The sequence below is a fragment of the Phyllobates terribilis genome, unplaced genomic scaffold (genome assembly GCF_046119375.1).
Source record: "Phyllobates terribilis strain yellow unplaced genomic scaffold, ASM4611937v1 Scaffold_38__1_contigs__length_12584779, whole genome shotgun sequence".
Lineage (NCBI taxonomy): Eukaryota > Metazoa > Chordata > Amphibia > Anura > Dendrobatidae > Phyllobates > Phyllobates terribilis.
In genome coordinates this window covers 12,367,833-12,395,249 of record NW_027362798.1, presented here as the reverse complement: position 1 = coordinate 12,395,249, position 27,417 = coordinate 12,367,833, and the positions used below count along the sequence as shown (strand labels likewise).

General features: G+C 55.7%; 1 long non-coding RNA gene across 1 annotated transcript in view; it reads left to right on the top strand.

The window, feature by feature from the left end:
• Positions 1–488: 488 nt before the first annotated feature.
• LOC141182970 (uncharacterized) overlaps positions 489–27,417 on the top strand; it is a 160,460-nt gene continuing 133,531 nt past the window's right edge. Inside the window, exons 1-2 of the long non-coding RNA XR_012257991.1 lie at positions 489–809; positions 12,157–12,243. This is a non-coding gene — a long non-coding RNA (uncharacterized lncRNA). The remainder of the gene's footprint in view (positions 810–12,156; positions 12,244–27,417) is intronic.

Sequence of the window (27,417 nt, the reverse complement as noted above, 5' to 3'; positions counted from 1 at the left end):
TAATCTGATTTGCAGATAAAGCTGGCCCATTCAAATGATTGGATTGCCAAAAAAAGATCCATTTGCATCCTTGTTCTGTGTGTTTTTCACTGACTAATGTTAGAAGTTTGTAAATCTTCATCACTTTTTTTCTCTCATCAATAGGTGGCAGAAAATGTCATTTTTCAACATGAGGAGAGAAAACTTCATTCCATCACTTTACCTGATGGGCCCATGTAGGGTCGGACTGGCCTGGTGTGATAAATTCCCGGTGGGCCCCGATGAGAGAGTGAGAGAATTGGTAGCGGAGGCTCTTAAAAAGTGCGGGCCCTTTAAAAGCGCAGCCGAAGGAAATGTAGCGTCGCGCGCGGCGCTCCTACTATTCAGTGGTGACAGCGGGTGACGCGCATAGTCACATGACAGGAGGACGTGATCTTGGTGGGCGGTGACACGCACCGCGCTTTGCTTTCCCGCTGGTGGCTGGCAGTTGTGTGGTGTCAGGTGACACGCTGACGTCACGCTCTCCTCTCCCTGCTCCCCTGCCGGCTTTTGATACGCCGACGCCGCGCTCTGCTCTCCAGTCCCGGCTCCTGCTCCCTTGGAATTGGCCTTGTAACACCGGCTCCCGTCCGGGTATGTAACACCGCACCAGCACCGCGCACCGCCCTCTTCTCTCCTGCTCTCTTGGCCTTTTAAGCCGGCTCCTGGGCTGAGTATGCGGTGACCTGCACTCTGCTCTCTCACCATCACTCTGGAAACAAGGCTGCAGGCCTGGCTACAGCTCTCCCTGCTTCAACTTCAAGTCAAGTGCAATATCCACGTTTTTCTGGGTGAGTGTTCCCAGCATTGGTCATCATCCATATATGGAGGGGTCGCAGGCTGGTCACATGGGGACATGGGGCTGAAGGGGGGACTGGCTGGACCCATGGGAACATGGATGGGGACATGGGGCTGAAGGGGGGCCTGGCTGGACCCATGGTGACATGGATGGGGACATGGTGCTGAAGGGGGGGGCTGGCTGGACCCATGGGGACATGGATGGAGACATGGGGCTGAAGGGGGGGCTGGATGGACCCATGGGGACATGGAGGGGGATATGGGGCTGAAGGGGGGGCTGTCTGGACCCATGGGGACATGGGGCTGAAGGGGGGGCTGGCTGGACCCATGGGGACATGGATGGGAACATGGGGCTGAAGGGGGGGCTGGCTGGACCCATGGGGACATGGAGGGGGACATGGGGCTGAAGGGGGGGCTGGCTGGACCCATGGGGACATGGATGGGGACATGGGGCTGAAGGGGGGGCTGGCTGGACCCATGGGGACATGGATGGGGACATGGGGCTGAAGGGGGGGCTGGCTGGACCCATGGGGACATGGATGGGGACATGGGGCTGAAGGGGGGGCTGGATGGACCCATGGGGACATGGAGGGGGATATGGGGCTGAAGGGGGGGCTGGATGGACCCATGGGCACATGGATGGGGATATGGGGCTGAAGGGGGGGCTGGATGGACCCATGGGCACATGGAGGGGGATATGGGGCTGAAGGGGGGGCTGGATGGACCCATGGGCACATGGAGGGGGATATGGGGCTGAAGGGGGGGCTGGATGGACCCATGGGGACATGGATGGGGACATGGGGCTGAAGGGGGGGCTGGATGGACACATGGGGACATGGATGGGGACATGGGGCTGAAGGGGGGGCTGGATGGACCCATGGGGACATGGATGGGGACATGGGGCTGAAGGGAGGGCTGGCTGGATCCATGGGGACATGGAGGAGGACATGGGGCTGAAGGGGGGGCTGGCTGGACCCATGGGGACATGGAGGGGGACATGGGGCTGAAGGGGGGGCTGGATGGACCCATGGGGACATGGAGGGGGACATGGGGCTGAAGGGGGGGCTGGCTGGACCCATGGGGACATGGAGGGGGACATGGGGCTGAAGGGGGGGCTGGCTGGACCCATGGGGACATGGAGGGGGACATGGGGCTGAAGGGGGGGCTGGCTGGACCCATGGGGACATGGAGGGGGACATGGGGCTGAAGGGGGGGCTGGATGGACCCATGGGGACATGGAGGGGGACATGGGGCTGAAGGGGGGGCTGGATGGACCCATGGGGACATGGAGGGGGACATGGGGCTGAAGGGGGGGCTGGATGGACCCATGGGGACATGGAGGGGGACATGGGGCTGAAGGGGGGGCTGGATGGACCCATGGGGACATGGAGGGGGACATGGGGCTGAAGGGGGGGCTGGATGGACCCATGGGGACATGGAGGGGGACATGGGGCTGAAGGGGGGGCTGGATGGACCCATGGGGACATGGAGGGGGACATGGGGCTGAAGGGGGGGCTGGATGGACCCATGGGGACATGGAGGGGGACATGGGGCTGAAGGGGGGGCTGGATGGACCCATGGGGACATGGAGGGGGACATGGGGCTGAAGGGGGGGCTGGATGGACCCATGGGGACATGGAGGGGGACATGGGGCTGAAGGGGGGGCTGGATGGACCCATGGGGACATGGAGGGGGACATGGGGCTGAAGGGGGGGCTGGATGGACCCATGGGGACATGGAGGGGGACATGGGGCTGAAGGGGGGGCTGGACGGACCCATGGGGACATGGAGGGGGACATGGGGCTGAAGGGGGGGCTGGACGGACCCATGGGGACATGGAGGGGGACATGGGGCTGAAGGGGGGGCTGGACGGACCCATGGGGACATGGAGGGGGACATGGGGCTGAAGGGGGGGCTGGACGGACCCATGGGGACATGGAGGGGGACATGGGGCTGAAGGGGGGGCTGGACGGACCCATGGGGACATGGAGGGGGACATGGGGCTGAAGGGGGGGCTGGACGGACCCATGGGGACATGGAGGGGGACATGGGGCTGAAGGGGGGGCTGGACGGACCCATGGGGACATGGAGGGGGACATGGGGCTGAAGGGGGGGCTGGACGGACCCATGGGGACATGGAGGGGGACATGGGGCTGAAGGGGGGGCTGGACGGACCCATGGGGACATGGAGGGGGACATGGGGCTGAAGGGGGGGCTGGACGGACCCATGGGGACACGGAGGGGGACATGGGGCTGAAGGGGGGGCTGGACGGACCCATGGGGACACGGAGGGGGACATGGGGCTGAAGGGGGGGCTGGACGGACCCATGGGGACACGGAGGGGGACATGGGGCTGAAGGGGGGGCTGGACGGACCCATGGGGACACGGAGGGGGACATGGGGCTGAAGGGGGGGCTGGACGGACCCATGGGGACACGGAGGGGGACATGGGGCTGAAGGGGGGGCTGGACGGACCCATGGGGACACGGAGGGGGACATGGGGCTGAAGGGGGGGCTGGACGGACCCATGGGGACACGGAGGGGGACATGGGGCTGAAGGGGGGGCTGGACGGACCCATGGGGACACGGAGGGGGACATGGGGCTGAAGGGGGGGCTGGACGGACCCATGGGGACACGGAGGGGGACATGGGGCTGAAGGGGGGGCTGGACGGACCCATGGGGACACGGAGGGGGACATGGGGCTGAAGGGGGGGCTGGACGGACCCATGGGGACACGGAGGGGGACATGGGGCTGAAGGGGGGGCTGGACGGACCCATGGGGACACGGAGGGGGACATGGGGCTGAAGGGGGGGCTGGACGGACCCATGGGGACACGGAGGGGGACATGGGGCTGAAGGGGGGGCTGGACGGACCCATGGGGACACGGAGGGGGACATGGGGCTGAAGGGGGGGCTGGACGGACCCATGGGGACACGGAGGGGGACATGGGGCTGAAGGGGGGGCTGGACGGACCCATGGGGACACGGAGGGGGACATGGGGCTGAAGGGGGGGCTGGACGGACCCATGGGGACACGGAGGGGGACATGGGGCTGAAGGGGGGGCTGGACGGACCCATGGGGACACGGAGGGGGACATGGGGCTGAAGGGGGGGCTGGACGGACCCATGGGGACACGGAGGGGGACATGGGGCTGAAGGGGGGGCTGGACGGACCCATGGGGACACGGAGGGGGACATGGGGCTGAAGGGGGGGCTGGACGGACCCATGGGGACACGGAGGGGGACATGGGGCTGAAGGGGGGGCTGGACGGACCCATGGGGACACGGAGGGGGACATGGGGCTGAAGGGGGGGCTGGACGGACCCATGGGGACACGGAGGGGGACATGGGGCTGAAGGGGGGGCTGGACGGACCCATGGGGACACGGAGGGGGACATGGGGCTGAAGGGGGGGCTGGACGGACCCATGGGGACACGGAGGGGGACATGGGGCTGAAGGGGGGGCTGGACGGACCCATGGGGACACGGAGGGGGACATGGGGCTGAAGGGGGGGCTGGACGGACCCATGGGGACACGGAGGGGGACATGGGGCTGAAGGGGGGGCTGGACGGACCCATGGGGACACGGAGGGGGACATGGGGCTGAAGGGGGGGCTGGACGGACCCATGGGGACACGGAGGGGGACATGGGGCTGAAGGGGGGGCTGGACGGACCCATGGGGACACGGAGGGGGACATGGGGCTGAAGGGGGGGCTGGACGGACCCATGGGGACACGGAGGGGGACATGGGGCTGAAGGGGGGGCTGGACGGACCCATGGGGACACGGAGGGGGACATGGGGCTGAAGGGGGGGCTGGACGGACCCATGGGGACACGGAGGGGGACATGGGGCTGAAGGGGGGGCTGGACGGACCCATGGGGACACGGAGGGGGACATGGGGCTGAAGGGGGGGCTGGACGGACCCATGGGGACACGGAGGGGGACATGGGGCTGAAGGGGGGGCTGGACGGACCCATGGGGACACGGAGGGGGACATGGGGCTGAAGGGGGGGCTGGACGGACCCATGGGGACACGGAGGGGGACATGGGGCTGAAGGGGGGGCTGGACGGACCCATGGGGACACGGAGGGGGACATGGGGCTGAAGGGGGGGCTGGACGGACCCATGGGGACACGGAGGGGGACATGGGGCTGAAGGGGGGGCTGGACGGACCCATGGGGACACGGAGGGGGACATGGGGCTGAAGGGGGGGCTGGACGGACCCATGGGGACACGGAGGGGGACATGGGGCTGAAGGGGGGGCTGGACGGACCCATGGGGACACGGAGGGGGACATGGGGCTGAAGGGGGGGCTGGACGGACCCATGGGGACACGGAGGGGGACATGGGGCTGAAGGGGGGGCTGGACGGACCCATGGGGACACGGAGGGGGACATGGGGCTGAAGGGGGGGCTGGACGGACCCATGGGGACACGGAGGGGGACATGGGGCTGAAGGGGGGGCTGGACGGACCCATGGGGACACGGAGGGGGACATGGGGCTGAAGGGGGGGCTGGACGGACCCATGGGGACACGGAGGGGGACATGGGGCTGAAGGGGGGGCTGGACGGACCCATGGGGACACGGAGGGGGACATGGGGCTGAAGGGGGGGCTGGACGGACCCATGGGGACACGGAGGGGGACATGGGGCTGAAGGGGGGGCTGGACGGACCCATGGGGACACGGAGGGGGACATGGGGCTGAAGGGGGGGCTGGACGGACCCATGGGGACACGGAGGGGGACATGGGGCTGAAGGGGGGGCTGGACGGACCCATGGGGACACGGAGGGGGACATGGGGCTGAAGGGGGGGCTGGACGGACCCATGGGGACACGGAGGGGGACATGGGGCTGAAGGGGGGGCTGGACGGACCCATGGGGACACGGAGGGGGACATGGGGCTGAAGGGGGGGCTGGACGGACCCATGGGGACACGGAGGGGGACATGGGGCTGAAGGGGGGGCTGGACGGACCCATGGGGACACGGAGGGGGACATGGGGCTGAAGGGGGGGCTGGACGGACCCATGGGGACACGGAGGGGGACATGGGGCTGAAGGGGGGGCTGGACGGACCCATGGGGACACGGAGGGGGACATGGGGCTGAAGGGGGGGCTGGACGGACCCATGGGGACACGGAGGGGGACATGGGGCTGAAGGGGGGGCTGGACGGACCCATGGGGACACGGAGGGGGACATGGGGCTGAAGGGGGGGCTGGACGGACCCATGGGGACACGGAGGGGGACATGGGGCTGAAGGGGGGGCTGGACGGACCCATGGGGACACGGAGGGGGACATGGGGCTGAAGGGGGGGCTGGACGGACCCATGGGGACACGGAGGGGGACATGGGGCTGAAGGGGGGGCTGGACGGACCCATGGGGACACGGAGGGGGACATGGGGCTGAAGGGGGGGCTGGACGGACCCATGGGGACACGGAGGGGGACATGGGGCTGAAGGGGGGGCTGGACGGACCCATGGGGACACGGAGGGGGACATGGGGCTGAAGGGGGGGCTGGACGGACCCATGGGGACACGGAGGGGGACATGGGGCTGAAGGGGGGGCTGGACGGACCCATGGGGACACGGAGGGGGACATGGGGCTGAAGGGGGGGCTGGACGGACCCATGGGGACACGGAGGGGGACATGGGGCTGAAGGGGGGGCTGGACGGACCCATGGGGACACGGAGGGGGACATGGGGCTGAAGGGGGGGCTGGACGGACCCATGGGGACACGGAGGGGGACATGGGGCTGAAGGGGGGGCTGGACGGACCCATGGGGACACGGAGGGGGACATGGGGCTGAAGGGGGGGCTGGACGGACCCATGGGGACACGGAGGGGGACATGGGGCTGAAGGGGGGGCTGGACGGACCCATGGGGACACGGAGGGGGACATGGGGCTGAAGGGGGGGCTGGACGGACCCATGGGGACACGGAGGGGGACATGGGGCTGAAGGGGGGGCTGGACGGACCCATGGGGACACGGAGGGGGACATGGGGCTGAAGGGGGGGCTGGACGGACCCATGGGGACACGGAGGGGGACATGGGGCTGAAGGGGGGGCTGGACGGACCCATGGGGACACGGAGGGGGACATGGGGCTGAAGGGGGGGCTGGACGGACCCATGGGGACACGGAGGGGGACATGGGGCTGAAGGGGGGGCTGGACGGACCCATGGGGACACGGAGGGGGACATGGGGCTGAAGGGGGGGCTGGACGGACCCATGGGGACACGGAGGGGGACATGGGGCTGAAGGGGGGGCTGGACGGACCCATGGGGACACGGAGGGGGACATGGGGCTGAAGGGGGGGCTGGACGGACCCATGGGGACACGGAGGGGGACATGGGGCTGAAGGGGGGGCTGGACGGACCCATGGGGACACGGAGGGGGACATGGGGCTGAAGGGGGGGCTGGACGGACCCATGGGGACACGGAGGGGGACATGGGGCTGAAGGGGGGGCTGGACGGACCCATGGGGACACGGAGGGGGACATGGGGCTGAAGGGGGGGCTGGACGGACCCATGGGGACACGGAGGGGGACATGGGGCTGAAGGGGGGGCTGGACGGACCCATGGGGACACGGAGGGGGACATGGGGCTGAAGGGGGGGCTGGACGGACCCATGGGGACACGGAGGGGGACATGGGGCTGAAGGGGGGGCTGGACGGACCCATGGGGACACGGAGGGGGACATGGGGCTGAAGGGGGGGCTGGACGGACCCATGGGGACACGGAGGGGGACATGGGGCTGAAGGGGGGGCTGGCTGGACCCATGGGGACACGGAGGGGGACATGGGGCTGAAGGGGGGGCTGGCTGGACCCATGGGGACACGGAGGGGGACATGGGGCTGAAGGGGGGGCTGGCTGGACCCATGGGGACACGGAGGGGGACATGGGGCTGAAGGGGGGGCTGGCTGGACCCATGGGGACACGGAGGGGGACATGGGGCTGAAGGGGGGGCTGGCTGGACCCATGGGGACACGGAGGGGGACATGGGGCTGAAGGGGGGGCTGGCTGGACCCATGGGGACACGGAGGGGGACATGGGGCTGAAGGGGGGGCTGGCTGGACCCATGGGGACACGGAGGGGGACATGGGGCTGAAGGGGGGGCTGGCTGGACCCATGGGGACACGGAGGGGGACATGGGGCTGAAGGGGGGGCTGGCTGGACCCATGGGGACACGGAGGGGGACATGGGGCTGAAGGGGGGGCTGGCTGGACCCATGGGGACACGGAGGGGGACATGGGGCTGAAGGGGGGGCTGGCTGGACCCATGGGGACACGGAGGGGGACATGGGGCTGAAGGGGGGGCTGGCTGGACCCATGGGGACACGGAGGGGGACATGGGGCTGAAGGGGGGGCTGGCTGGACCCATGGGGACACGGAGGGGGACATGGGGCTGAAGGGGGGGCTGGCTGGACCCATGGGGACACGGAGGGGGACATGGGGCTGAAGGGGGGGCTGGCTGGACCCATGGGGACACGGAGGGGGACATGGGGCTGAAGGGGGGGCTGGCTGGACCCATGGGGACACGGAGGGGGACATGGGGCTGAAGGGGGGGCTGGCTGGACCCATGGGGACACGGAGGGGGACATGGGGCTGAAGGGGGGGCTGGCTGGACCCATGGGGACACGGAGGGGGACATGGGGCTGAAGGGGGGGCTGGCTGGACCCATGGGGACACGGAGGGGGACATGGGGCTGAAGGGGGGGCTGGCTGGACCCATGGGGACACGGAGGGGGACATGGGGCTGAAGGGGGGGCTGGCTGGACCCATGGGGACACGGAGGGGGACATGGGGCTGAAGGGGGGGCTGGCTGGACCCATGGGGACACGGAGGGGGACATGGGGCTGAAGGGGGGGCTGGCTGGACCCATGGGGACACGGAGGGGGACATGGGGCTGAAGGGGGGGCTGGCTGGACCCATGGGGACACGGAGGGGGACATGGGGCTGAAGGGGGGGCTGGCTGGACCCATGGGGACACGGAGGGGGACATGGGGCTGAAGGGGGGGCTGGCTGGACCCATGGGGACACGGAGGGGGACATGGGGCTGAAGGGGGGGCTGGCTGGACCCATGGGGACACGGAGGGGGACATGGGGCTGAAGGGGGGGCTGGCTGGACCCATGGGGACACGGAGGGGGACATGGGGCTGAAGGGGGGGCTGGCTGGACCCATGGGGACACGGAGGGGGACATGGGGCTGAAGGGGGGGCTGGCTGGACCCATGGGGACACGGAGGGGGACATGGGGCTGAAGGGGGGGCTGGCTGGACCCATGGGGACACGGAGGGGGACATGGGGCTGAAGGGGGGGCTGGCTGGACCCATGGGGACACGGAGGGGGACATGGGGCTGAAGGGGGGGCTGGCTGGACCCATGGGGACACGGAGGGGGACATGGGGCTGAAGGGGGGGCTGGCTGGACCCATGGGGACACGGAGGGGGACATGGGGCTGAAGGGGGGGCTGGCTGGACCCATGGGGACACGGAGGGGGACATGGGGCTGAAGGGGGGGCTGGCTGGACCCATGGGGACACGGAGGGGGACATGGGGCTGAAGGGGGGGCTGGCTGGACCCATGGGGACACGGAGGGGGACATGGGGCTGAAGGGGGGGCTGGCTGGACCCATGGGGACACGGAGGGGGACATGGGGCTGAAGGGGGGGCTGGCTGGACCCATGGGGACACGGAGGGGGACATGGGGCTGAAGGGGGGGCTGGCTGGACCCATGGGGACACGGAGGGGGACATGGGGCTGAAGGGGGGGCTGGCTGGACCCATGGGGACACGGAGGGGGACATGGGGCTGAAGGGGGGGCTGGCTGGACCCATGGGGACACGGAGGGGGACATGGGGCTGAAGGGGGGGCTGGCTGGACCCATGGGGACACGGAGGGGGACATGGGGCTGAAGGGGGGGCTGGCTGGACCCATGGGGACACGGAGGGGGACATGGGGCTGAAGGGGGGGCTGGCTGGACCCATGGGGACACGGAGGGGGACATGGGGCTGAAGGGGGGGCTGGCTGGACCCATGGGGACACGGAGGGGGACATGGGGCTGTAGGGGGGGCTGGCTGGACCCATGGGGACACGGAGGGGGACATGGGGCTGTAGGGGGGGCTGGCTGGACCCATGGGGACACGGAGGGGGACATGGGGCTGTAGGGGGGGCTGGCTGGACCCATGGGGACACGGAGGGGGACATGGGGCTGTAGGGGGGGCTGGCTGGACCCATGGGGACACGGAGGGGGACATGGGGCTGAAGGGGGGGCTGGCTGGACCCATGGGGACACGGAGGGGGACATGGGGCTGAAGGGGGGGCTGGCTGGACCCATGGGGACACGGAGGGGGACATGGGGCTGAAGGGGGGGCTGGCTGGACCCATGGGGACACGGAGGGGGACATGGGGCTGAAGGGGGGGCTGGCTGGACCCATGGGGACACGGAGGGGGACATGGGGCTGAAGGGGGGGCTGGCTGGACCCATGGGGACACGGAGGGGGACATGGGGCTGAAGGGGGGGCTGGCTGGACCCATGGGGACACGGAGGGGGACATGGGGCTGAAGGGGGGGCTGGCTGGACCCATGGGGACACGGAGGGGGACATGGGGCTGAAGGGGGGGCTGGCTGGACCCATGGGGACACGGAGGGGGACATGGGGCTGAAGGGGGGGCTGGCTGGACCCATGGGGACACGGAGGGGGACATGGGGCTGAAGGGGGGGCTGGCTGGACCCATGGGGACACGGAGGGGGACATGGGGTGGAAGGGGAGGCTGGCTGGACCCATGGGGACATGGAGGGGGACATGGGGTGGAAGGGGAGGCTGGCTGGACCCATGAGGACATGGGGCTGAAGGGGGGGGCTGACTGGACCCATGGTGACATGGATGGGGACATGGGGCTGAAGGGGGGGGGGGCTGACTGGACCCATGGTGACATGGATGGGGACATGGGGCTGAAGGGGGGGGCTGGATGGACCCATGGGGACATGGGGCTGAAGGGGGGGGCTGGCTGGACCCATGGTGACATGGGGCTGAAGGGGGGGGGCTGGCTGGACCCATGGTGACATGGATGGGGACATGGGGCTGAAGGGGGGGGGGGCTGACTGGACCCATGGTGACATGGATGGGGACATGGGGCTGAAGGGGGGGGCTGGATGGACCCATGGGGACATGGGGCTGAAGGGGGGGGCTGGCTGGACCCATGGTGACATGGATGGGGACATGGGGCTGAAGGGGGGGGGCTGGCTGGACCCATGGTGACATGGATGGGGACATGGGGCTGAAGGGGGGGGGGCTGGCTGGACCCATGGTGACATGGATGGGGACATGGGGCTGAAGGGGGGGGGCTGGCTGGACCCATGGGGACATGGATGGGGACATGGGGCTGAAGGGGGGGGGCTGGCTGGACGCATGGGGAGACATATGGATGGAGGTATGGTGCTGAAGGGGGGGGCTGGATGGACGCATGGGAGGACATATGGATGGAGGCACGGGGCTGAAGGGGGGGACTGGATGGACGCATGGGGAGACATATGGATGGAGGCACGGGGCTGAAGGGGGGGCTGGCTGGACGCATGGGGAAACATATGGATGGAGGCACGGGGCTGAAGGGGGGGGCTGGCTGGACGCATGGGGAGGACCCATGGAGGTGAAGGGGGCCAAGTTGGGGACCTGGATGGACACATGGAGGTGAAGGGGGGCAAGCTGGACACATGGGGACCTGGATGGACACATGGAGGTGAAGGGCGGCAAGCTGGACACATGGGGACCTTCATGGACACATGGAGGTAAAGGGCGGCAAGCTGGACACATGGGGACCTGGATGGACACATGGAGGTGAAGGGCAGCAAGCTGGACACATGGGGACCTGGATAGATATATGGGGTGGGGTGGGATGCATATATGAGGTGGACAGGATGGATATCTGAAGGGGGGCGGGCTGGTCACATGGAGGCCCGGATGGATATATGGGAGGGGCAGGCTGGACACATGGAGACCAGAATGGATATATGGGGGGGGTCAGGATGGATAGATGGGGGGGCCACGCTGGACAAGGGACTTTATTACTGTTTAGGGGCCAGATTGAGGAACTTTATTAGTTTATGATGGCGAGTGGGGAACATTATTACTTTAGAGTCCAATTAGGGACATTATTACTTCTGTAATATAGCTTACTTTTTAGGAAACTGTTTTCCATAAGAGGGGACAAAAGGGGGGTCCTGTTACTGTGCAGGGCGCCACTATGTCGCTTTATTTCTTCAACTGGTGTAGTGTAGAAGCCTGGGGAAAAGTGGGAATGTGCTCTAAAAGAGATCAGTTATTGATAACTGTGTGTTATTTTCTGCAGAGATGATTCCTGGCTGGAAGAAGTGATGGCGGACTGTGCCAGATGAAGAAAAGCGAAGATGAAGAACTTCACCTAGAGACATCACTGGTAAGTCAGTGTATTACTGTACACTTACACTATATAGTATATTCAGAGCTCCTGTGTATGTCACTGCTGACCAGTGTATTACCTATATACAGAGCTCCTGTGTATAATGTCACTCGTGATAACTGTATTACCTGTACACTATATGCAGAGCTCCTGTGTATAATGTCACTCGTGATAACTGTATTACCTGTACACTATATGCAGAGCTCCTGTGTATAATGTCACTCGTGATAACTGTATTACCTGTACACTATATGCAGAGCTCCTGTGTATAATGTCACTCGTGATAACTGTATTACCTGTACACTATATGCAGAGCTCCTGTGTATAATGTCACCGGTGATCACTGTATTACCTGTACACTGACACAATATACAGAGATCCTGTTTATAATGTCACTGGGGATCACTGTATTACCTGTACACTGACACGATATACAGAGATCCTGTTTATAATGTCACTGGGGATCACTGTATTACCTGTACACTGACACTATATACAGAGCTCATATGTATAGTGACAGTGTTGTTAGTATTGTGGTTTGTATTCCTGATCAGTATTGTATTATTTGGTCACTATGTGGTGGTAATATGTGGTCTGGTCATGGTGTGGCGATATTTGTCCCTTTTGTATGTGGTATTATTGGTGTTGTTATAGTGGATTATGTTGTGTCATTTGTTCTCGCTGAGATTAACTAGGAAAAGATTTTTTTCCATGAGGCCACGGCTTCACTATCAGCATTTGGTCAGTATTTTTTCTCAGTAGTGAGAGGCAAAAGCAGGAGTGGGTGATAAATCCAGAATTGGTGACTTGTTTCTATTCTACCTTTTCTCTCATTGTTCCTCACCTGGTTTTGGCTCCCACTCCTGAGAATAATCCTGACTGAATACTGATAGTGGGGCTGTGGCCTTAGAGATGGAATACTTGGAGCAGAGCGTCTGAGATGCACTTACAGGGGTTCTCCGGTGAGAACAAGTCATCACCTCTCCACAGGATCAGTGATAACTTATTGATTGGTGGGGTCTGACTACTGGGACCTGCACCGATCGGCAGAATGTGGAGCTTTTCTCCCCATTAGACTGGAGCTCATGTGCGACTCGACCACTGATCCATTCATTCCCTCAGAGGCTGCGAGCGCTGCTCTTTTTTGGAAGCCCCCAAGAGAACGAATGAGGCTGTGGTCAGACGTCCCACCTGTCGCTGCATTTTAAAATGGTGATAAGTGTCCTGTCAGGGATAAAACTTCCCCATTCTTCCAATCAATAAGTGATCACCTATCCTGTGCAGCCCATGAATCTGTGATCACTTGTTTTAACCAAAGTAGCTCTTTCATGCAAACTCCAGAAATTGTCCATCCCTGTTCTAGTCTGTGCACAGTAGATGTGAGGAGCCGCCGGTCACTGCTCCACTATAACAGGGAGAGCAGAGAAAAGAGATCTGCATATTGCTGTAGGTGGCCCCTAGAGTCAATGTCCCCTGTGGGCCCCAGACACCCCAGTCCGACCCTGCTGACATCTGATTAAGGCCTAAGGCCCCGTTCACATGTCAGGTTTTAATCAGTGTTTTTTTTTCTCATTTTCATCTGATTTTGGTCAGTGTGGCAGTTTTTCTCCTCAGTGGGGCATATTTTTTTTATATGTAAAGTAAAAAGCTAAAGGTTTCCTAGCCTCGCTTGCCCGGCCTATAGACCCTGGAGAACAAGCAGTACAGGCAACATGGTTGGTTCTGGCCATTTTTCTGACAGACTCATTGACTTCAATAGATGATCTTTATCTACAAATCGGATGGAAATCGGACCGGTCTCAGTTCTGATTTACAGATCAATCGTCCACAAAAAATAGAGCTGTAAACCTGTCCCCGGTCTATAACGGAGCATATTCTACCTGTTAGAGAAATAACCAGACGTGAAAAGAGCCATGTGCTATTCTTACAGGGAAGGGGCCACCATTTTATGTTTTGTATTAATAATTATGTAATCAATTATTTTTAATACAAAATTAAATATCCCACTTTATTAGTTTTTTATGTATTTATTTTTACATTGGCCACTGGGGGCTGCCATTTTTATTTGGGGGGGTGTGTAAGAAGCGCTCTTACACACCTCATTTACAGCAGCCCTGGCCATAAGAGACAGTAGTCTGTCACCGACTCTATCTCTAACATTACAGGCCGCTCCTCCTGCCTCTAGCTGTGACCTGGGCACGCCCCCTTGGCTGTTCAGGTCGCAGCCGTGGGAGAAGATTGCAGCCATCTTTGTGGAGCCTGCAGTGTAAGCTGTACATTCCCCCTGTCGTCGCACGCACTGCTCAGTCAGAGCGTGCCATGACAGGAGCTGCCGGGGAGGAAATGCCTGGGAGTGGAGGCCCCGAGTGAGTATCTGCGGCGTCGCCGTGCGGTGATCTCAGCCTCTCTGCTGTTATCACTGCCGACATCCTCAGGCAACACAGACACAGCGCTGCGTGGGAACGTGGAAGGTGAGTAGAAGCGTTTATTGTTTTGTTTGTTTTTTTTCCTTTGCATTGAATATATGGGGGCATATACACACAAGGGTGTAGTTGGAGGCATATACCCACCAGGGTGGAGGGGGGGGGCATATACCCACCAGGATGGATGGAAGGGGCATATACCCACCAGGATGTAGGGAGTGTGCATATACCCACCAATGAAGGGGGGCATTTACCCACCAGGATGGATGAAGGGGGCATATATCCACCAGGATGGATGGAGGGGGGGCATATATCCACAAGGATGAAGGTGGGGCTTATGCCGACAAGGATGGAGGGGGGCATATACCCATCAGGATGGATGGAGGGGGGCATATACCCATCAGGATGGATGGAGGGGGGCATATACCCATCAGGATGGATGGAGGGGGGCATATACCCATCAGGATGGATGGAGGGGGCATATACCCACCAGGATGGATGGAGGGGGGGCATATACCCACCAGGATGGATGGAGGGGGGGCATATACCCACCAGGATGGATGTAGGGGGGGCATATACCCACCAGGATGGATGTAGGGGGGGCATATACCCACCAGGATGGATGGAGGGAGGCATATACCCACCAGGATGGATGGAGGGGGGGCATATACCCACCAGGATGGAGGGGGGCATATACCCACCAGGATGGAGAGGCGGCATATACCCACCAGGATGGAGAGGCATATACTCACCAGAATAGAGGGAGGGGGCATATACACCTACCCAGGATGGATGGATGGAGGGGCATATACACCTACCCAGGATTGATGGATGGAGAGGCATATTCACCTGCCAAGGATGGAAGGAGGGGCATATACTCCTACCCAGGATGGATGGATTGATAAAGGGGCATCTACACCTAACGAGGATGGATAGATGATGGAGCATATATACTTACCCAGGATGGAGGGAGGGGCATATACACCTACCCAGGATGGATGGAGGGGCATATACACCTACCCAGGATGGATGGAGGGGCATATACACCTACCCAGGATGGATGGAGGGGCATATACACCTACCCAGGATGGATGGAGGGGCATATACACCTACCTAGGATGGATGGAGGGGCATATACACCTACCCAGGATGGATGGAGGGGCATATACACCTACCCAGGATAGATGGAGGGGCCGATACACCTACCCAGGATGGATTTATGGATGGAGGGGCATCTACACCTACCCAGGATGGATGGATGGAGGGGCATATACACCTACCCAGGATGGATGGATGGAGATACATATACACCTACCCAGGATGGATGGATGGAGGGGCATATACACCTACCCAGGATGGATGGTTGGAGGGGAATATACACCTACGCAGGATGGATGGATGGAGGGGAATATACACAGACCCAGGATGGATGGATGGAGGGGCATCTACACCTACCCAGGGTGGATAGATGGATGGAGGGGCATATACAGCTACCAGAATAGACTACCCAGGATGGATGGATGAAGGGGCATATACACCTACCCATGATGGATGGATAGATGGAGGGGCATATACAGCTACCCAGGATGGATGGATGAAGGGGCATATACAGCTACCCAGGATGGATGGATGGAGGGGCATATACACCTACCCAGGATGGATGGATGGAGGGGCATATACACCTACCCAGGATGGATGGATGGAGGGGCATATACACCTACCCAGGATGGATGGATGGAGGGGCATATACACCTACCCAGGATGGATGGATGGAGGGGCATATACACCTACCCAGGATGGATGGATGGAGGGGCATATACACCTACCCAGGATGGATGGATGGAGGGGGATATACACCTACCCAGGATGGATGGATGGAAGGGTATATACACCTACCCAGGATGGATGGATGGAGGGGCATATACACCTACCCAAGATGGATGGATGGAGGCGCACATACACCTACCCAGGATGGATAGATGGAGGGGTATATACACCTACCCAGGATGGATGGATGGAGGGGCATATTCTCCTACCAAGGATGCATGGAGGGGCATATGCTCCTACCCAGCATGGATGGATGGAGGGTCATCTACACCTAACCAGGATGGATGGAGGGGCATAAACACATACTAGAATAGACTACCCAGGATGGATGGATGGAGGGTCATCTACGCCTACCCAGAATGGATGGATGGAAGGTCATCTACGCCTACCCAGAATGGATGGATGGAGGGGCATATACACCTACCCATGATGGATGGATGGGCCGATACACCTACCCAGGATGGATTGATGGATGGAGGGGCATCTACAACTACCCAGAATTGATGGATGGAGAGGCATATACACCTACCCAGGATGGATGGATGGAGAGGCATATACACCTACCCAGGATGGATGGATGGAGAGGCATATACACCTACCCAGGATGGATGGAGGGGCATATACACCTACCCAGGATGGATGGAGGAAGGGACATATACTGCTACCCAGGATGGATGGATGGAGGGCCATATACACCTACCCAGGATGGATGGACGGGCAAATACACCTACCCAGGATGGATGGAGGGGCCGAAACACCTACCCAGGATGAATTGATGGATGGAGGGGCATCTACAACTACCCAGAATTGATGGATGGAGAGGCATATACACCTACCCAGGATTGATGGATGGATGGAGGGGCATATACACCTACCCAGGATGGATAGATGGAGGGAGGGACATATACTGCTACCCAGGATGGATGGATGGAGGGGCATTTACACCTACTGAGGAAGGATGGAAGGGTATATACACCTACCCAGGATGGATGGATGGAGGGGCATATACACCTACCCAGGATGGATGGATGGAGGGGCATTTACACCTACTGAGGAAGGATGGAAGGGTATATACACCTACCCAGGATGGATGGATGGAGGGGCATATACACCTACCCAGGATTGATGGATGGAGAGGCATATTCACCTACCCAGGATGGATGGATGGAGGGGCATATACACCTACCCAGGATGGATGGATGGAGGGGCATATACACCTACCCAGGATTGATGGATGGAGATGCATATTCACCTACCCAGGATGGATGGATGGATAGGCATATACACCTACCCAGGATTGATGGATGGAGAGGCATATTCACCTACCCAGGATGGATGGATGGAGGGGCATATACACCTACCCAGGATGGATGGAGGGGCATATACACCTATCCAGTATGGATGGGGGGGGCGTATACACCTACCCAGGATGGATGGATGGAGGCGCATATACACCTACCCAGGATGGATGGATGGAGGGGCATATACACCTACCCAGGATGGATGGATGGAGGCGCATATACACCTACCCAGAATGGATGGATGGAGGGGCATATACACCTACCCAGGATGGATGGATGGAGGGGCATATACACCTACCCAGAATGGATGGATGGAGGGGCATATTCTCCTACCAAGGATGGATGGAGGGGCATATACTCCTACCCAGCATGGATGGAGGAAGGGACATATACTGCTACCCAGGATGGATGGAGGGGCATAAACACATACTAGAATAGACTACTCAGCATGGATGGATGGAGGGTCATCTACGCCTACCCAGAATGGATGGATGGAGGGTCATCTACGCCTACCCAGAATGGATGGATGGAGGGTCATCTACGCCTACCCAGAATGGATGGATGGAGGGTCATCTACGCCTACCCAGAATGGATGGATGGAGGGCCATCTACGCCTACCCAGTATGGATGGATGGATGGAGGGGCATAAACACATACTAGAATAGACTACCCAGGATGGATGGAGGGTCATCTACGCCTACCCAGAATGAATGGATGGATGGAGGGTCATCTACACCTACCCATGATGGATGGATGGGCCGAAACACCTACCCAGGATGGATTGATGGATGGAGGGGCATCTACAACTACCCAGAATTGATGGATGGAGAGGCATATACACCTACCCAGGATGGATGGATGGAGAGGCATATACACCTACCCAGGATGGATGGATGGAGAGGCATATACACCTACCCAGGTTGGATGGAGTGAGAAGCATATACACCTACCCAGGTTGGATGAATGGAGAGGCATATACACCTACCCAGGATGGATGGAGGGGCATATACACCTACCCAGGATGGATGGAGGAAGGGACATATACTGCTACCCAGGATGGATGGATGGAGAGGCATATACACCTACCCAGGATGGATGGACGGGCAAATACACCTACCCAGGATGGATGGAGGGGCCGAAACACCTACCCAGGATGGATTGATGGATGGAGGGGCATCTACAACTACCCAGAATTGATGGATGGAGAGGCATATACGCCTACCCAGGATTGATGGATGGAGAGGCATATTCACCTACCCAGGATGGATGGATGGAGGGGCATATACACCTACCCAGGATTGATGGATGGAGGGGCATATACACCTACCCAGGGATTGATGGATGGAGAGGCATATTCACCTACCCAGGATGGATGGATGGAGAGGCATATTCACCTACCCAGGATGGATGGATGGAGGGGCATATACACCTACCCAGGATGGATGGATGGAGGGGCATATACACTTACTCAGGATGGATGGATGGAGGGGCATATACACCTACCCAGGATGGGGACCATATTCCATATACCAGGATGGGGCATATAGAAGGATGAGGGGCATATACTGTAGGGCGTATATGGTGTCATTACGCTTAGGCTCTTTTGATACCTGTGATACGTCTGACCTCATAGTATGTCCCCCCTTTTTACTCTTTTGAAGGAGGTTGTTTTACACTTGAAGCATATATGTGTTACAATCCATAACTAAATCGTGTATATTTTTTTATTCTTCCTCTTTAGTGGTTAACTCTGGAATGAAGCACCGCTTTGTATTCATTTATATGAGATATTTTCATGTGCTGAGTGTCGGCTTATTTGTTACCCCCCCTCTTTTTCTCAGATATGATTGTAATTTGATTTATCATGAGACGATGGATTTTCGTTTTTTATACAGTTCTTCCCATTTTTGTATTGTTTTAGATAAACCTTGATAAAGGCTGAGGCCGAAATGTTGGTCAAACATCTGTATCATGAACAATTTATTGTCTGAATAAATACCTTGATTTGCATCAATATCCATTGTGCCTAAAGGTTTATATATATATAAAATAAGTATTTTTGCATGTGAGTTTTCTTATAATGGTTTTAAATAGAAGACCGTACTGCGATATCATTGAGATACAAATGTTTCTGTTGCGATCCTCAGCTCTACCTGAGAACACAATCTGCGTGGGGGGCATCTGGCCAACATATAGCGGCGGGCACTCTGCAGCAACTCAGCACTGTTGACTTTGGAGGTCCTCTTCATTCCCTGGTGATCAGCGGCTGCATGCATCCCCTAGAACTGGATATGCTAAGACTGTTTGCTGTGGAGCCCTCTAGTTTCGATCAGATAAATGTGGAGGACAGCTCAACATATCTGTCATCATAGACAATCTGTGCCGAATCCGCACCCCTCACTGCTGAGCAGCTACCCTGTCTAGGTGGCAGCACACAGTGCTTTGTGTGTGTCCCATTGTGTTACTAGTGATATAGCAGTATACTAGGGATGCACCAACTCCACATTTTTATTAATATTACTCCAGATATGGACGAAACCCTCCAAGATGCAGGCTTTATTATACTACAGAATTTTGGTGCATCCATAATATATGCTCAAGCACTTTAATAGAAACCTGTTCCACCATGTCCATCCTTCACTGCGCTACTGGTATTTATTTGGAAACACAGGGATATTCCAGGAAAACGTGTTTTATGCTTAATAGAAATAAACTGATAACATTTTCAAAGAATTTCCATTGGTGTTTATCTCATTTTTGTAATTTACCTGTCTGGTTAATTCACATTTTTCATGTTTTTTTGTACAACCAGTTAATGGGGTGGTCTCAGTTTCTTAAAGGGAGTCTGTCACCCCAATACTCAAATCATTTATGGATTTGTATAGGAATCTTGGCCCCTATAAAAAAAAATATACTTTAGGTACAGATGATATTTTTATGCAAAAACAGCATTTACACCCCACGCTTAATTACCATCCTCTGCCCCTTACGATGATTGACAGCACAACCTATATTGAATCCTCATCCCTGCACACACTGACACTGCAGGAGCTGAAAACTCAGTGTCACGAGCTTGTGGGCATCCTCTGATCCCCTTGTCCAGTCTACAGTTGTCTTGTTCAGTGGGCAGAAAAAAGCTTTTACTTAAAAATTGTAAGTCTCGATTTGAGTTTGCCAAAAAACATGTGGGAGACTCCCAAAATATATGGAGGAATGTGCTGTTGTCAGATGAGACCAAAATTGAACTTTTTGGCCACCAAGGTAAACGCTATGTCTGGCACCAAACCAACAGCTCATCACTCCAAGAACACCATCCCCACAGTGAAACATGGTGGTTGCAGTATCATGCTGTGGGTATGTTTTTCTGCAGCAGCCACCTCCATTATCTGAATGCAAGGAAGATTGTGAACTTGTGCAGTAACACTTTGTCATTTCTGCTCCATTCTGTTTTCAAGCACAGGGTTAACAATGCTCTGACTTCATATCCGGCTTCATGGCTTGATCATAGATGCTGGATCCTGATTCCCAAGAAAATCCCACCAACCCAAGATTGTGAAAGAAATGCACAAAACACTTTTAGTGAATGTTAAATAGACCAAATTTTATTACAAATCATATTATTTCATTCAGTGTCTGAAATTTAGAATCAGCCAATTGCTATGAAAAAGACACTGAAAATGGCAAACCTCCGACTCACGAAGAATCATCCGTCAGCACTCAGGAGAGGAAAACCCCCTGTGGAGGAAACCTCTAGGGAACCATGGCTGGAGGACTTGCCCATCCCTCGGGCTTAGAAGGATAGTGCCAACAAGTAACAGCAAATTGTACTAGAATTTGTACATTGTATCATATTTACAGTGAGACATGATATACATCCACTATAGATATGATAGCAGTGACATCACATAGTCACACAAGTTACACATTACATCATCAGAAAACAGACAGTAATGGAGAAGGTCAAAGTAGGTGCCCTGTGCGAGCACCATATGGAGAAGTCTAATGCGACATCTCCAGGCCGTACACATAAAGGTGAAGGCAACTAGTACCGGACGTGAGGGAGATCTGGCTGCAACATCTGTCACCCCATTGATCGCTAGGGTTAGTTTGATCTGGCTGGCTAGGCGATATGGCTGATCTGGCTGGCTAGGCGATATGGCTGATCTGGCTGGCTAGGCAGTATGGCTGATCTGGCTGGCTAGGCGGTATGGCTGATCTGGCTGGCTAGGCGGTATGGCTGATCTGGCTGGCTAGGCCGTATCCCCTTCCTCCCTTACAGGTTGTGGAGTGATGAAGCTCCAGGTCTCCAGACACATCAAGTACGGCGCTTCATACGGCTGAATGACCTGTGGTTCCGGAATCATCTTTTATATCATAGATGTATGTGTTTATGACATCAGCACAGTTGCCGTAGTTACCACAGGTGTTTATTACTGGTGCTTCACTGGCTAGAAAGTCTCTCTCAGTGTTCCAAAGAATTAACCCTTGAATGACTGGCACTGTACATTTGTCCAGAATCCTGTAACATAATCTTGTCACTATGCAGGACCGTTATCAATATTATACGTTAAAATTGCCCTAAACAAAGTCTAATTAGTGAGCGCATCTACAGATTTGATGGGTAACAAGCACAATAATCCCCTTAAGCCCTACTAAATGCATAAATGTCCAATATGAGTACAGAGCAGTCCATACAGAATGGATGATATAGAGGGCAATACAGTTAGATAAAGAAGTAGAAAGCCAAACCAAGTAAATGTCTCCTGAGATCTTGGCTCCTGAGGTCTCAATTGCGCATCTGCTGCCTCAGGCGGCCATTTGTGTAACACAAGCGATCGGAAGATCACAGCTTCTAGTCTGCTAAGGAGACTATTGAAGCATGTAAAAAGGAAAAAAAAAATATTTAAAAGTTTAAATCACCCCCCTTTTACCCCATTCAAAATAAAACAATCAAAAATACACGTTTGGTATCGCCGCATTTAGAATCGCCCGATCTATCAATATATAAAAAGAATGACTTCCATCAGTAAACCGTATAACGAGAAAAAAAACAAAACTCCAGAATTAAGTTGTTTTGGTCGCTGCAGCATTGCATTAAAATGTAATAACAGGCGATCATAACATCATATCTACACCAAAACGGTATCAATAAAAATGTCAGCTCAGTGCGCAAAAAATAACCCCTGACCCGGCTCTAGATCACGAAAAATGGAGACGCTACGGGTCTCGGAAAAATTATTTATTTTTTTTACAAGCTTTGAATTTTGATTTCACCACTTAAATAAAGTAGAAGCTGCACATGTTTGGTAACTATGAACTCGTAATGACCTGGAGAATCATAATGGCCGGTCAGTGTTAGCATTTACTGAACATGGTAAAAAAAAACCTTTTGTGGAATTGCACTTTTTTTGCCATTTCACTGCACTTGGATATTTTTCCCATTTTCCAGTACACAATATGGTAAAATCAATGGTGGTGTTCAAAAGAATAACTCATCCCACAATAAAACAAGCCCTCACATGGCCATATTGACGGAAAAATAAAAAAGTTATGGCTCTGGGAAGAAGGGGAGCAAAAAATGAAAGCGGAAAAACCTGAGGTGATAAAGGGGTTAACTGGAATTTTCTGCCATGGACTCATTGGCAAATCTGACATAGATATTTCTCGCTCCCTTATCAGTGTGGAAACATATATCTTTGGCCTCATTCAGACGTCTGTTTTTCATGTTTGTGTCCTCTCCATATTTGTTACGGATAGATCACATACACAATATAATCTGTGGAGTCGTCCACATGTCATTTTTTTTTGTTGAAAACCGCGTAGTGTCCGTTTTTTATCCTAGTGGTTGATGAAAATTCTCCAGTCAGATCTATGGGTCCATGACATCGCTGACAGCTGCCATTGCCATCCATGTGCTGTCTGTGATAACACTGTTACCATAGTAACATAGTAACATAGTTAGTAAAGCCGAATAAAGACTTGCGTCCATCAAGTTCGACCTGTTAGTTCTGTAATTGCTAAAGTTGATCCAGAGGAGGGCAAAAACCCCAAATGATTTAGCCAATCTTCACCTGAGGAAAAATTCCCTCCCGACTCTGAAACCAGCAGTCAGAATAAATCCCTGTATCAACCTACTATTTTATTTTATTTTTAAGTATATGCTGAAATCTGCCTGGTATCTAGAAATGCATCCAGTCCCCGCTTGAACTGGTGTAGTGAATCCGACATTACCGTCTCCTCACTCAGTGAATTCCATATTCTCACTGCTCTTACCGTAAAGAACCCCTTCCTATGCTGGTGCTGAAACCTTTTCTCTTCCAGTCTTAGTGAATGCCCTCTTGTTACCGTAATATCCCTCCTTTTGAACAACTCCCGGGCAAGATCTCTATACTGTCCCCTAACATATTTGTACACATTTATTATGTCCCCCCTCAACCTTCTCTTTTCCAGGCTGAATAGTCCTAGTTTTGCCAACCTCTCTGGGTATTGCAGTCCCTCCATTCCCTTTATTAATTTTGTTGCCCTCCTTTGTACCTTTTCAAGCTCCTTTATATCCTTTCTATATATTGGGGCCCATAACTGAGCACAGTATTCCAAGTGTGGTCTGACCAGTGCTTTGTACAGTGGAAGAACAATGTTCTCATCCTTTGCAGCTATACCTCTTCTGATACATCCCATTACCCTGTTTGCCCTTACAGCAGCGGCCTGACTTTGGGCACTCCAATTTAGTTTGCTATCAATCAAGATGCCCAAGTCCTTCTCCATCTCTGAATTCCCCAATGATTTCCCATTCAGTGAATACTGGTGACTTCCATTTTTCCTTCCCATATGTATGACCTTACATTTCTCCTCGTTAAACCTCATTTGCCATTTAATGCTCCACCTACCCAGCTTATCCAAATCCCTCTGTAGGTCTGCACTGTCCTCTTTTGTATTAATTGTTTTACATAACTTTGTGTCATCTGCAAATATTGATATTTTACTATTTATCCCGTTGACTATGTCGTTAATAAAGATATTAAATAACATTGGGCCTAGTACAGACCCCTGTGGTACCCCACTAGTGACGCTTACCCAATCTGAGTATATTCCATTTATAACCACCCTCTGCCTTCTATCCTTTAGCCAGTTAGCTACCCACTTGCAGACATTTTCCCCCAGCCCCATCATTCTCATTTTGTATACTAACCTATTATGTGGCACGCTATCGAACGCTTTTGAGAAGTCAAGATACACGACATCCACTGGTTCCCCCTGATCTACTCGAGAGCTAACCTCCTCGTAGAAGTCAATCAGGTTTGTTTGGCAGGAGCGATTCCTCATGAATCCATGTTGGTTCGGGGTTAATAGATTATTAGCATCAAGATGCTCCGTAATTGCCTCTTTAATGAAGCTTTCAAAAATTTTGCCCACAACGGACGTCAGACTCACCGGCCGATAGTTTCCGGCGTCACTTTTCGCTCCCTTTTTGAATATTGGCACTACATTCGCCTGTCGCCAATCAAGTGGCACAGACCCAGTCTCAACAGAGTCCTTAAATATAAGATATAACGGTCTGTCTATCACATTACTTAGTTCCCTTAGTACCCGTGGGTGTATGCCATCAGGTTCTGGTGATTTGTTTATTTTAATGTTACTGAGGCGTTTCTGTACCCCAGCTTGGGTTAGATTTGTCATACTTAGTGGAGGATTAAGCTTGTCACTTCTCATTTCTCCTGTTAGTTCGATTTCCTTTGTGAAAGTTGTCTAAAAAAAATTATTTAATAGATTAGCTTTATCCTCATCTTTCTCTATGATTTTGCCTTCCTCACTTTTTATCGGTCCAATATTATCCGATTTAATCCTTTTACTATTTATATACGTAAAGAACAGTTTGGGATTTGATCTACTTTACCTAGCAATACGTCTCTCTGTTTCCTCCTTTGCTATTTTTATTTGTTTTTTGCAGGTTCTCGTTTTTTCCTTGTAACACATTAGTGCCTCCTTACTGTTTTCCTGTTTTAATCTCTTGAATGCCTCTTTTTTGCTATTTAACGCCCCTTTTACGTTCTTATTCAACCATATTGGTTTCCTCTTATTTTCTGGCCCTTTTGTTCCCATACGGTATATACCTCTCGCACTGAGTATTCAGAATTCTTTTGAAGGTTTCCCATTTACTATTCGCCCTCCTAAAGTTTAATGTTTTTGTTGTTCCCTTATTGATAACCCTACTGAAGGGCATTTTGAAGTCGATAATATTATGGTCGCTATTACCTAGGTGCCCCCCTATCTGTACCTCAGTTATTCTATCAGGCCTATTAGTCAATATTAAGTCCAACACGGCCTTCCATCTCGTTGGTTCCTGCACTAGTTGGGAGAGATAATTATCCTTAATATTTGTCAAGAACCTTTTTCCTTTCTGAGATCTACAGGTTTCTGTTTCCCAGTCAATATCCGGGTAGTTGAATTCCCCCATTACAATCACTTCATTATGTTTTGCTACTTTGTCTATTTGTCCTAATAGCAGATTCTCATTCTCCTCTGTTATATTTGGTGGCTTATAGCAGACCCCCAGTAATATTTTATTATTATTTTTAGTTCCCTCTATCTCTACCCACATGGACTCGACCCCCTCTTCTCCCTCTCCTATATCTTCCCTTAGTCTGGGTTTTAGACATGACTTTACATATAAGCAGACTCCTCCGCCTTTCCCCTGTTTCCGGTCCCTTCTAAATAAACTATAAGCTAATAAATTTACCACCCAGTCGTAGCTATCGTCTAGCCAAGTCTCTGTTATACCTACGATGTCATACCTCTCCTCCGATATAAGCGCCTGCAGCTCATCCGCCTTATTGGTCAGGCTTCTTGCGTTGGTCAGCATGCAAGATAAAACTTTGGGGTTATTTAGCATCCTATTCTTCTCTAACGATCTAACTGTACTATCCCCACCCCCCTCTCCACCCTCATTATATTCACTTCTCCCCTTCCCCCTTGCTTGCCTCACATCCCACCTATTTCCTTGGTTTCCCCCCCCCCGTCTCTAGTTTAAAAACTCCTCCAACCTATTAGCCATCTTCTTCCCCAGCACCGCTGCACCCTCCCCATTGAGGTGCAGCCCGTCCCTACGGTAGAGCCTGTAGCCGACCGCGAAGTCGGCCCAGTTCTCCATGAACCCAAACCCTTCTGCCTTGCACCAACTCTTTAGCCACTTATTCACCTCCCTAACTTCCCGTTGGCGCTCCTGTGTGGCTTGCGGGATTGGTAGTATTTCTGAGAAAACTACCTTGGAGGTCCTTGCCCTAAGCTTCCTACCTAGGTCCCTGAAATCATTTTTAAGGACCCTCCATCTACCACTCACTTTGTCATTGGTGCCGATGTGGACCATGACCGCTGGGTCTTCGCCAGCCCCACCCAGTAACCTGTCAACCCGATCCGCGATGTGCCGGACTCGAGCGCCAGGGAGGCAGCACACCGTTCGGCGATCCCAGTCTTTGTGACAGATTGCCCTGTCTGTCCCCCTAATAATAGAGTCACCCACTACCAGAACCTGTCTTGCCTGCCCTACACTTCCCCCCTCCCCCTCATTACTGGAGCATACACTCCCCCGGCGGTCAGAGGATCTGTCGTGCTCCAATAATGCC